The sequence below is a fragment of the Schistosoma haematobium genome, chromosome 1 (assembly GCF_000699445.3).
Source record: "Schistosoma haematobium chromosome 1, whole genome shotgun sequence".
Taxonomy (NCBI): Eukaryota; Metazoa; Platyhelminthes; class Trematoda; order Strigeidida; family Schistosomatidae; genus Schistosoma; species Schistosoma haematobium.
Genome location: NC_067196.1, coordinates 28982497 through 28996291, shown reverse-complemented (window position 1 = coordinate 28996291; position 13795 = coordinate 28982497).

Here is a 13795-nt window from a genome sequence, read left to right as displayed (position 1 = left end):
AGGAATTATTAACTTATATATAACATATAGTGTTAGCTAATATCTATAATCCAATTAATATGAGAAACAATTGATTTTATGGAGACACACAAAAGTTTATTTTACTGTAATTTATTCCATCCAAATGTTTACTAAACCATTGTGATGACAATGCTTTAACCTTGAACATACCACAGATAAAACACGTCTCTATTTTTCATATTTGTTTGTTGTAAATTAATAAAAACTATTTGGACTTGATATATAATGCCTAAAACAGGCATCGTCACCTAAAGCTGGTAGTCGAAATAGCAATGTTCACACACTACAGATTTCGATCACTAATGAGAAGTAAACTGGATAATGTAGTATTTCAAAGCATTCTTCCATTTGATAAATCAATATGAATATTTCTCTAACGTTTTTAAATTCGAATTTCCAGTTTGTCACAATCTCTATATTTATTCAATGCTATCCTATTATTATTATTATTATTATTATTATTATTATTATTATTATACATATTACCGTACTAAATCACTCAATATTATCAAGGCTCATACTGGTTGAATATTTACTGTGATCACTATCATAAACCATGTGTAAGCAGTTTATCATTACTCAACATACTTTGATGTATGTGTCTACAATTTTTGGAGAAATTTTTAGCTGAGAATATACACTAATAATTAATAAAATTAGTGTCTGAAACAGTGTGATGTTTAGAAGTCTTAAAGATTGCTATGAATAAGATGAACCAAGTTTGCAGATTTTATAATGACATTAATTATCTGGAATACTTATATCTCAAGATTGACTGCATTTCACGAAGATAGTATAACGTCGAACTCTGGACAGGAATTATATTTTCAAGTTTATTTGTACTACTTTTAAAATGTAAGTGAACATAATTATAATTTTAATTCAATCTATCAGTTTTGATCACTAAAATTAGGAATGAACAGAAAATATTGAACTGTTGAATTTCCTGAACTCATGTCAATCTAAAACAATGAAGATCTTAATAGCCATATAAATGTTCCACCTTATTGTTTCCTCTAACTGACTATCTTGTATATGTAACATCGAAAGCCATTTGCAATGACTTTTTAAGTTCATATGTTGTGTCATACATATTTCATTTTCCTTGGAAATTCTCGGAAATCTTATCTACCTAGTCCTTCTTCATATGTTTATCTTTATTTTTGTGTTAAAATAAATTACATTCTGTTGTGTTGAATGGATTCCGATTTTTAATGCTTATTCTTTTCCAATCTGATAAGCTTTTGAGTATTATTTATACTACTTATTAATAGTCAGTAGCCAGTTTCAATTTTGTTAGCTTTATGCACATAGCGTGTAACGCATGTCAGTTGTATGTAACATTTCTAAACACGTGCGCTAACCTGTAAATTTCGATTTACTTATTTTTATGACTGTATCTTTTAACACTTGTAACAACTGCTTCTAACTCTGATGTATTCAATGAACTTTTTTTATTCCGACAGTATCAATTTTGGAGTTGTTCGTTTCCTTTTTTTTATAATGATCTGCCCTTGTAGCTTCACCACAGCTGTTAGTTGTTATGACGTTTATAGTATGTTTTTGTAAATCAAATGTATATATCCTTTTCAGAAAACATTTTTAACTGGTCATAGATTAGCTTGGTAGTTACTGTGAATACCATGAACTGAGGTTCATAATCTATTTCATAAAATCTCATAATATCAGTATCATCTTTGTGGATAATCTTATGTTTTGGTTTGGTAGATTTATGTAACAATCAAACGTGTACTGTGAAGCTTCGGCAGTATTTTATACCTTGGTTCCAAATGTGGATAGAATATAGTTTACATGTAACTTAATCTGTTTCGTATTTTGTCAACATTTGACACAATAGGTTAGTTCTTAGAAGACATAAGTGTGTTTCATGCTTTAATATCTGGTGCTGCTGTTAGCATACTGACTGTCTATAGAAAATTGTTCACATTTGACTTTGATAAACGAGCCTAAATAAATGTACTCCACTTTGAGAATACTTCTTTAATTGCTCATTTTCAATATGTTTCCAAATGATATAGTAAGAGATAAAATGTTTAAGGTGAATATTTATTTCAACTTTAACTGATATGATGATTGTATGTGTAATTTGAGTAAATTAGTCAACTGAATAACTTCATACTTTTATAAACTTCAGAATATCTGTGATTAAAACTTCTAAAATTATATTATGTAACTTATATCATGAATTCAACACACATCATATATTTATGTAAATATTTATCTAATTATGAGGTATATTTCACAAAACTATATAAATGATGATATTATCTATGGCTGTACATTACTATGTATGTAGAATGTTTGTAGACTAATTGCCATTTTAACTTCTATCAAATGGTAGGTAAACGTTTTCTTGTATAAAATTATTGCCTCCATGCTATGCTTAGATCTTTCATAAATTTATTTATCAAGTGATAAATAAGCAGATAAGTAATAGTATTTAATGGTTCCTTTTTATTTCAGTACTTTACTATGTACCAAAATAAATTAGCATCTGTTGGCTACAGTCATGGTGATTGAAATTTAGCCTATGAATTTTACTTATTTATTAAGCCGTAATCCTCTAAACTTTACACAAAGATTCTTCACTTTGACGATAATCTTTCTTGAAATTATGTTAAGATATTTCGACATTAATTAGGCTATGATTACGGACACATCCTTATTCACCTCATTAGTTCTATAATATAATCAAAATATCTTTCAATCTTAAGAAATTGTGGCGTGTGCTACTTATATCGACATAAGTAGCATATAACAATAGTCAGGAATAGGATGTCTGGCATCAGAAGATTGAAAAGATCAAGAAGAGAAGAACGGGAACAGAAAACAATTGGTATAGAAATGCAGAAACAATGAAATCTGAAAAGATTAACTGATGTTTGCAAAGGAACAGTCAAGTTTCAAACAGTTGATTAGTATTTTACAAATGAAGTATTTACTGTATGGTTCTTAGATTTTACTAAGATGTGCTGTACTTTTATGTTCGATTGCCCGCACTTAGATTCCAATTCACTAGAAAACCACTGAACTATTATAGATTCTGTCAATTATCAGATTTTTACGCAAAATTGATTTACCTTTATTTTTCTTATAACTGTAATAGATGATCTTTTAGAGTTTTAACGTGATGATAAATGGTTCTAGGTACAATTTACTTTTGACATCAGACTGCGAAATTTTCAGATAATAAATATATCATGAAATCTTTCTCGTCCCATCCATATCTGTGGAACTAATTAAGTAGTCAATTAAACATTAATTCATCGATGATTTTATTTCTGATTAACTGTGCATTGCAAACTGTCTGACACCAAACCTGCGAATCATCGAATCCTCGTTTAGTTATCGTAAAATCTAGTATTTTAAGCAAGAAATGATAATCCTTGGTATGAAACCGTTTTGATGACTGTCAGACAAGAACGAAACCGTCTTAGCTCGTTCTAGACTTCGCTTTCATAAATTAAGCTAGTATGTTTAATAAAATTTTTCTTTCGTCAATAAAGTCGATTTTTTTTTCTTACAAACTATATTTACACCATGAAACAGATTGTTACTTTTAAATGGACTTGCTGTTGTTTTACTTGTGTCGTTGCTTAGATTGTTACTTTTGTTCAGTAACTAAGACATAAATATTCCAATATAGGTAATTTACGGTTATATTTAGAGTAAAAATAACTTTCTTGTATTTTCCATTTAAATGTATTCATGAATATTTTATTACCTGTTTAGTATCTCAATTTCACTGTCTTGTTAATGACTGATAGTTTTATTCTACGTTTATGTGTATAATTCATAAAAACATTTTAAAGTTGACCGTATTTCCATCTAATTAAAATATCTTTTCAACTAAGTAAAGGAATAAACAATGTAAAACACCATATCGATAAGGAAGAAATGTATCGATTGTTTTTCTTGCCTTATCCTATTTAAGAAAGAATGACATGTTCTAACTGATTAGCTTCGTTGTAAACGAAAATGTGTCATATAAGATCTAAACAATAAAGCAAATGTAAGACCTAGCCTAAGAAAATGATCAATAGTCTTATAACTTAGATATTGTCACTTTGAATCATATTGCGTTTCAGGTTTTCATGAGAATCTAGATAACAATATGTCATGCATGTGTACACATTGACAAAGGATTGTACAATTTACAATTGGTTGATCACTGAGGAGCCCCATAATAGGGCGAAACGACCGTCCAGTGCTTCCGTGTTTTCCATGGTCGTTTAGCTTTGACTACAAGTAGACCAACCGTCGATCTATCATTATTTATAATAGTAGTAGCCTCCTTGTTTAGTAATCAGAAAGCACTACACATTTTTGGAAATTCACACGAGTGACTCAATGACATATATTTTTGTGTTAAACATTGAGATATTAATATTACAACTAACGAAACCGGAAAACAACAGTGAGTCAGTCTGAAATATAAATATCACTGCGAAACGTTAAACGGAAACTGGATTCTGTATGCTGCTTTCTTAGTAACCCCATGTTCAAATTTTCCAGCATTTATAAGACTTCAAATTACTGTATACTTGTGAGTAGGAATTATCACAAAAAATACCAATTGCATTGAAATCAAAGTATTTGGTACTCAATTTATCTATTAGTAGAACATTTTGCACTACTCATATTCCAAAGTAAATATATTCAGAAATACTCAGTAGTATTAAACATTGAATAATTTTACAAATCACTAGTGAATAACATAAGTATTTATATTGCATACACACACACACGCTTATTTGCATATTTCACCAATCCGAATGTTAGTTATTAAGTATATAAATTAAACTATAATTTTTCTAAACACAAATTACTTTTATTATTATAAGCGAAGATGGATAGTGGCTAGCAGTGAAATCAGGGACGCACGTTTCGTCCTATTCGGGACTCATCAGCTGAATGTACTTGCATCTTAAAGTTGATGTTTACTCTGGGATTCAAACCCAGTACCTTTCGCTTTAAACACCAATTCGTTATCTATTTAGCTACTGAGTTCTGATAGGGTTCGAATCGCAGAGTAAAAATCAACTCTGAGATGCAGGTACATCCAGCTGACGAGTCACAAGTAGGACGAAACGCACATCCTGTATTCCACTGCTACCACTATCCATCTCTGCCTAGAATGCTGGTAAATTAAGGCAATATCGAGGCAATACGCACAGTATGCACATATGTTAATAAGAGACTGATCAATTGCAGACGTAAACATCAATGGGAAAATTCAAGTAAACAATACGAAGCGAATTTGTAAATTATTGTTGTTCTCATTATATACAGCGAATACTTTAAAATTGTTGAACAAAAAGTATTAATTCTAATTCATTTCCAATCCAATAATTATTCTTTCATTGGATATGCATATATATATGATTAAAAGCGGACTAATGTTTTAGTTTGGTTAATCTATTAATGCTTGAATTCTTGACTATTTGAAAAATATGACCCTGTTAAGCGAGTTATTTGATGATGAATAATTACTGTATACTATTTACATTAGATATCATGACCTTACTATTATTATATATCATATGTTATTGAGAATGACAATTAACGATATTATTGATTATTAAGTGGAATATGTCAGTTAACTTCACTTTTAAAAATGTCCATGATTAGTTTACGATCTACAGACTGTATTCAATTTAACCATGGAAAAGGTTACAACCGAATGAATTGATTTAAATTTTCCACACAACCACGATTCTTATCCTATGAGCATGTCAGTCTATTCATGATACGAATTACAAATGGATGTATAATTAATCTTTTGACTTTTCTTATAAGAGGGGATTGATTATTCAGTCGATTTCCGTAAGCAACGTTCAAATTTTTTATGAATTAAAAGATCAACGGCTACATCGGAAGTGTGTGTTTACTATCAATGCAGTTAATAAAATATATAGTGCAAATCTCAAGGTAATTAGGATAACAAATTCAACACTAAAAATGATTGAAATGCTCAGTGAATATGCTCAATAAACAGGTTGACACATCCTTGGAAATTACTTGAAACTATAACAAATTCTGTAAACATAAATCTTCTGTAAAAATATCATTCTACATGATCTTTCTCAGCTTTGAACATTTGTTGGCTTGTGAATAACAGATAAACAAACTATAACGAATGCTGCTATTTAATCAGAATATCTTTTAGTTTACTGTAATACAATTTTCAATCGAACAGACCAAAACAATTTATAAACATCAACCAACTGGTTGAACATAATTATTAATTGAACTTGTCATTTCTATAAAATACTTTCATCTAAATTTGTACAAGTTTTATAAATCAGTAATAAATTGATTAACTTACGACAAAATTAGATCCCATAACCGTTTTCTAGTTGTGTCAACTCATAATTATCACTTTAAAATTTGCACTAAAATGACAATAATTTTCATTTAAAGTATGCTAAAAATATTAATAGACCCATATAGAAATTCGTAAAGGGGATTTTCAATCATACACTAAATCAAAATAGAAACTTACAGACAATTCCGCAGATTATCTATCAGTAGTGCGTTAAGATGTAAAATAAATTTCTAACATAATTTTATTTTTAATAGTTGAAGCTAGACAATCATGAGAAACGTTCGTTTCGCCCTATCGTGTGGCTTCACAGTAGTGCGCATCCATGATCCAGCCACTCGGGATTCAAATCCAAAACCCATCAGTTTCGCATGCGAGCGCTTAACCACTAGACCACCGAGTCAGCATCCAATTGTTTTAATGTCTAACTTCAACTAATCTATGAAATTGAGCGAAACACTCACCATTGTCTTCAGTGAGTTACAATCTCACAACAGACCTGGTTGAACTCCACTGGTCACTGCTTCACATTAGAACTCCAGCATATACCTCTTGAAGTCAGTCACTAGTGAACATATATTGATTAATATCAGAAGGGTTTGTGGAGATTGTAGTAATTTCAACCCCTACTGATATTAATTATCGTACAAGTTGTTTATCAATGAACAGTTTGTCTAGTTATATCTACAAGTTTCAGACAAGAATGAGTTGTTAGCATGACGTATTTAACTACTGATTATTATTATTCTCTTTTACATTTCGTCACCTGATACAGAAACGTCTTAACATAAAACGATGTAAAAGATGTACAGGTAACTAAATAGTTGTCAGGAAAATGTAACAAGTTTTTGTTCTCATTTTTCAAAAAACAAAGAAATATCTCATCTATCAATGAATTAAAGTATCTTTATTCTTATGTACATTTTAAATAATCGCTCATGGTTTAGTTTTTCAAATTTAAATTACAAGTTTAGAACTTTTGAGATACAATATGATATTTATTATTATTCCAATTTTATAAGTGTTTTATTGGATAAAGAGATCAAAGTGTGCGTTTTTTCGCTTGGCGGTATAATGAAAATAAAAATTACGCAACTACATTTCTGTATAAATATAATCATCATTGAATGATTTCTTTTATATGGTCATATGTATGAAACATTGAAACTTTAAAGCTTCTGGTAATATGTTGACATATTCTTATGATAGAAACCTTTTATTTTTGATGTTGAAATTAAACAACAGATAATAATGATATAAAGTAATCCGTTAATGTTTGGAGTTTCTTTTCCTCTTCTTCTTCTTCTTCTTCAGTCTGGAGATATTTGTTTGACACAATTATACATTTTACATGTCTATGGATATGTAAGTACAATATTAAAAGAAATAAAGTGCATTAGAAAATGAATAAGATATTGGTTTCCGTTATGGAAGAGTTTAGATATTTAAATCATGATGTTATTCATTCACTCATTCTACTTTTTGTTTATTAGAGTATTTTAGTCTTGGTAACAAAATGTGGTTGTACTGGTTAGTGGAAATTAATATTTATAAATTAAAGAGACAAAAGTGGAACTGTTATCTGAGGCATTTAACTGAAATTAGATACTGAACTGTTACTAGTTGGAAAGGATTAGTTGATTACACTTTAACGATAAATTCTCTTCAAGTTCTACAGTAATATAATATCCGAATTATTAATCCGGAAAATGTCCAGATTAAGGTCAAAGTACATCGTTTCAAGTTGAAGCATATGAATTTAGGATTGTCAAACAAAATAGAATAAAATTGGTAATGTTGAAATGACTCATATAGAATGTTAATTGGAATCAGCGAAAATTTTAAGATCCATTTTCGGAATAAATATGGGTCGGATAGGATGACAGAAATGATAGTGGAATTACAATTCGACGAAAGGTTTAATGGAAGACTATATTTTGTAAAAAATTATTAGTAAGACATAATAAGGTGGGATGAATGAGAAGTAAATGAATCATGTATTGGGGAGATGAATATTATTGTTTGACAAATAACAATAAGCATACAAAGATTTGTGAATAAAGATAACAGAGACAATTACATTTGACTACGAAAGGTCGTAAGTACAGTAGTCAAATTAGATCATTCCATAGCTAACATTACTATTGATTAATTGGCCTTGAATCTAGCTAGGAGAGAAGAAGCGATCGAAGATATTTCTTTGTACTCATAGCTCAGGTTTCTTAATCCGGATGACTACTGCTTCAGCCATTTGTAGAACTTTAAGTCTGACAAGGTTTGGCAAAAGTTTACTGACCCGATAAATAATTGAAAAGGATTAAATTATACTGAAAATTTTTTCTATTTTGTTTGACAATCCTAAATTCACATACTTTAACGTTAAACGATGCACTTTACCCTTGATTTGTCCATTTTTCGGATCATTAATTTGGATATATAATTATAGAATCTGAAGAGAATTTATCGAATAGAATATTGTTCGTTCAAATATTAATCTATTAATATGATGATATGGATCTTTAAAGTTACACCTTAGTAATATAGACGATTTGATATGACTTCATAAAAAGGTGAAGTCAAAAGTTGTCTCTTTGCGATTTTGTTTAATATCAATTCCGTTTTTAATTCAATTTGATGACTATTCTGTGTAACGGTTGTATTGCTTGTCAGTATGATATTTTATTCAATAAAACATTTGATTGACTTGATCCTGTTGTTTATTCAAGTTATGATATCCTTTGTATTGAATTGACGTGGACTATGTTCAACATGACATTATTATTATTATTATTAATGGCTTTATTCAATCTTATATTTTTGGGCACAGTATAGAATTCTTAGCACGAATTGTTTCAATAAGTTTTCTTTTCTTATTTATTGATCAATCCTGACGATAAATAGTGAGTGGTCACCAGTTAGATGTAAGAAGTTTTGTGAATCGACATCTGAATAATGTTCATTCTTTTCAATGGATATTACTAGCTACCATGATGTCTGTGATTGTACTTTGTGTAAGTTTTACAATGAAGTTTCACAACAACCTTTTATGAACAAGCCTGAATAGAGTGTGCGATTAATAAACATAATCAGGTGTTTAAACAAAATAAAAAACAGATAACTCTTTGAAATATCTATATCAGAGGAACAGGTAGCACAGATATTCATGCAGCTCGCCAATTTGTGATTTGTTATTATTCTGTGTTCCATGCAGATGATTTCATTTTAGTTAATCATCAAAATGGAAGTATAATTAATAATATAAATCAGTAAATCTTCAGACTATGGTTATCATTGTGTTTTGGAGCTAATAAATCTTCATTTGCATTAGTCTTGATGTTCTTAATTCGCGTCGTGGGGATCGCAGTGGTTCTTCGCTTTTTTTTCCATGTATTGTTATTAAGCGAATTGATTATAAATTAATTATATGTATAATAACAGCTAGACTCATCAGGTTCGCTAACGCACATAATGTGGCTGAGATGAGAGAATCGGATTTCGCTCGGTGGTACGAACCAATGTTTAGTGAAAATAATCTGTAATTATTTGTTTGATTATTGACCGGTTTGATACCTCTGGAAATCGCTTTTAGCTAGAATTTCTTCCTCAAGTATGTGGTTTTATGGAAATTTGTGATTTTTCATCACTTACTGATGCTAGTAATAAGTGATTGATCGATAAATAGTGATAATACCTAATTATTTTATAATGATCTACTTCCCTGATATTCAGTTTTTCAATAATATACTGTTGGTAATCTACCTCTTTTAAAGTATAATACGTATTTTGCATATGACGTGAATTTACGTAAACTAGAAATTCATTTCTGAGTTGAAAGTGACATAAATAATCAAGCATTAAGTTTAAATTAATTCATAATACAATGTGATAAGATTCACATTATGACATTGAATACAATTCATTTGATTATCTATGGATATGCAAAGTTTTGTTTAACTGATGAATAGCTTCACAATAATTTTTTTCAATAGTTGAGATCATGAGTCATTTTAAGCTAGACTTGGAAACACTGGACGAAATTTAGCTACACATCCATCATTGTCATCAGTGAGTTACTATCTTACAACAGACCCGGTTGAAATCCACTGGTCACTGCTTCTCACTAGGAATCTATAGTGGTCTAGCTTCAAATGACTCATGATCTCAACTATCAAAATTACTGTGATATAGACAAAATCCGCTTTTGATAATTTTCTTTCAAAACAAATTATAAATACATTTATCCAACTATAGATTTATTAGTTTTTCCGGAAAAGAAAGGTAATGACTAAACAAAAATTCAATAATTTATTCGGATATCCACTGTATTTTTAAAAAAGAAAAGTTGTCTGTTATAAACAGAACATTTGTTACCATTATAATTTTATCTTTGAATAAACTAAATCTGGTAACTGTGTTAATGTATCATGACTTCTTAAACGTAGTGAGAAGCCGACATGGAAACAAATTGAAACAGTTTAGGAAACATAATGGCTTATTTTATCTATAGTATACGGAAGGTAAACCATACAACGTTTATAATATTTTTGTTAATAAATCCTAATGGTATAAGATTATGCTTTATATTCAATAGATCTTAAATTCAACTCCTACTTATTGGTCATTGAATCCAATTTCAAAAACCAATATCATGCTTGTATATTTACCATTACTAATCAAATTCGGTCGGTTAAATTGAGATGTGAAAACCAATCTACTTGATTTAAAAACGCATTCACTATGTTCAGATTTTAAATGGTTGGCGAAAATCACGAGAATCTCATGGACATTGATTTCATGACAACTAGTACTCACCAGAACACTGTGTCTGTATTGGTTGTTAATACTTGAGGACCAAATATGACACAGCTACTAAACCAGTAATCATTCAGTGTCAACAATTCTGTCACACAGGTCAGACACCAGCTGGGTGACTTGAGAGTAGAGTCTCTTACTGACATACCAAAGAATGTGAGTATTAGAGCAGCTTGGAGAAACAAGTTCTTTCAAAATTGCAAATGTACCATTCCAAAGATTGTAAATTAGAATTAAATCTATGTACAAAACTTCCTGAAAAACTGTCTCCAGCATTATAAAGTACACTACATACGTAATTCTTTTCATGGTTATATATTAATTTTGATTAAATAGTTAATTAGATGAGATGGAAGCATTTAAATCGTTAGTTAAATAAAAAAATGAAATGAATAGATTTGAGGATATGTTGCATATAAAAGAAACAGAGTACGGAGTTTGAAGTTGACCAACCAAACTTCGAAATCATACCAAAATATTAGCGTTAGAGAACAAAAAAGAATAAAACACTAATTTTTTAGTTGATTGTGTCTAGTTTTCTATTTACTTCATTGAGGAAGATACTATTCATGAAAATAATGTTTCAGTAGTTGAGATCACGAGTCAATTGAAGCTAGACCACCATGGAAAAGCTGAAAGCACTAGACGTCCTATTGTGGGACTACTCAGCAGTGCGCATCCACGATCCCGCTCGCGGTATTCGAACCCAGGACTTCTCAGTTTGTATGACTCATGATCTCAGCTATTGAAATTACTACAATCTCCATAAAATCCCCTCTGAAAATAATGTTATCAGAAGGAAAAATGATAATGTAAACCAGGGAAATAACTTATGCAATGTGTAGCATGATATTTACATGTATCTATATTTGTAATTAGTATGGCTGCCAAAATTTCAGAAAGTCTTAAGTCAAAATTTACTCTTAATTCTATTCCGTATATTCTTTACAAAGATAGAGGATTTCAGGATTTAAGATTGGATAATTCATATTTCACTCCTCTACATGTTTTGGCACTAACATCATCAAAATGGGATCTGATAGTACTGAACAGTGTTTAATTACACATTATCATCTTTTTTTAAAATAACTAGTTGCACTTTCCTTAATGTTGCCAAAACAAACGAAAAGGCACACCTTCAATTAGACTAAGAATATTCTCAGCCTATTGCCTTAGTAACCCAACTTTTTTTACAACTAGTGTTTACTTATCACTCCCCTCTGTAAATCAATATTAAATGTATCTTCCTTTATATTCATGAGTTGTTGACAATGTTGTTGGGTATTTTTTTTAACTATTTTCGCGCTTTTTATGATTAGTTAGAACCTTAAACATAATATAAAGACATTGTAGAGGATTTTTAGTTTTTTTTTATCGATTGTAATTCAACTATGAACACATTGAAATACATGTAAATTTAATTGTGTTAGAATTTTGATTTAATTGTTAAGAAAACGTTTCTAATTCTTATGAACAGTCCTAGATTTCTATTACAAAGTTTCTAGCAGATGACATCATAGTTGAATATTTTTAGTGTGTTATTATATGCTTACTTGATTTATGATTAGACTAAACCATTCAGCTCCGTGAACAAAACTCCATCAAAATCATCTATCTGAGCTACAAATCTTCTCCATCATTTCAAGTTTTTGTCCACATACCGAAACTACTTTTTATCATAAAAGATTTAATGAAATCATTGAAATCATTGAGTTTGCCCAATTCTTATCATCAAATAGCTAAATATTCACTGTCATGCTTTTCAATGGTTCTTCTATGAAAAAGATACTGGTAATAGTCTTAGAAAATATTAATATCATATTACAAATGTTTATACTTAATATAAATAAGATTCAACACCTTGTTTTACTAAAGTGTGTAGAGAGTAAACAGATCATTTGAATGTATATTTTTAAATAATAAATATCGGAATATGAAAACAAAAATCCGCAATCTTATTATTATGATAGATATTTGAAATGATGGATTTTAATGAAATTTTGTTCTGTGAGCTGGATGGTCTGATAGATATTTATATGATTAATTACTTTCGTAATGAAATCTGAAAGCATATACTGCTAATATTCTTCTTTTATTTAACTTTCAAGTTTTAAGGATCCAGACATTTTATCAATTCATGAAATATTTTTCATAGTTATCATGATTACGGTGACAATGTTCTACAGAAATATACATATTATTATAGTACATAGATTAAATGAATAGATAGAGGAAAAATTACATTTTATAGTCTTAGACATTGATTAGGTACTTTTAATTCTTCATTATATGTAGAAGCATTTTTGTCCAATGAAAGCAAAATGTGCAAAAAGAAAAGACTTAACTGGCATGAACATAATGTTATAAATAACCAGACTAAACTGAGATAATATGCGGTTGAAAGTTCACAGTTTGATGTAATGTTCATTTCAGTTTATATTGGGTTTATTATTATATATGGATCACTAAAAATCAGATAAGAATTTTACTCTCGTATTGAAAATTTATATCATGACATATCATAACAAAATTTCTGTATTGAATGATGGGTACATTAATCATGAGACAACGAAGTTAGAAATATGAAAATATTAGATTTTTCCTAACTGGAGCATT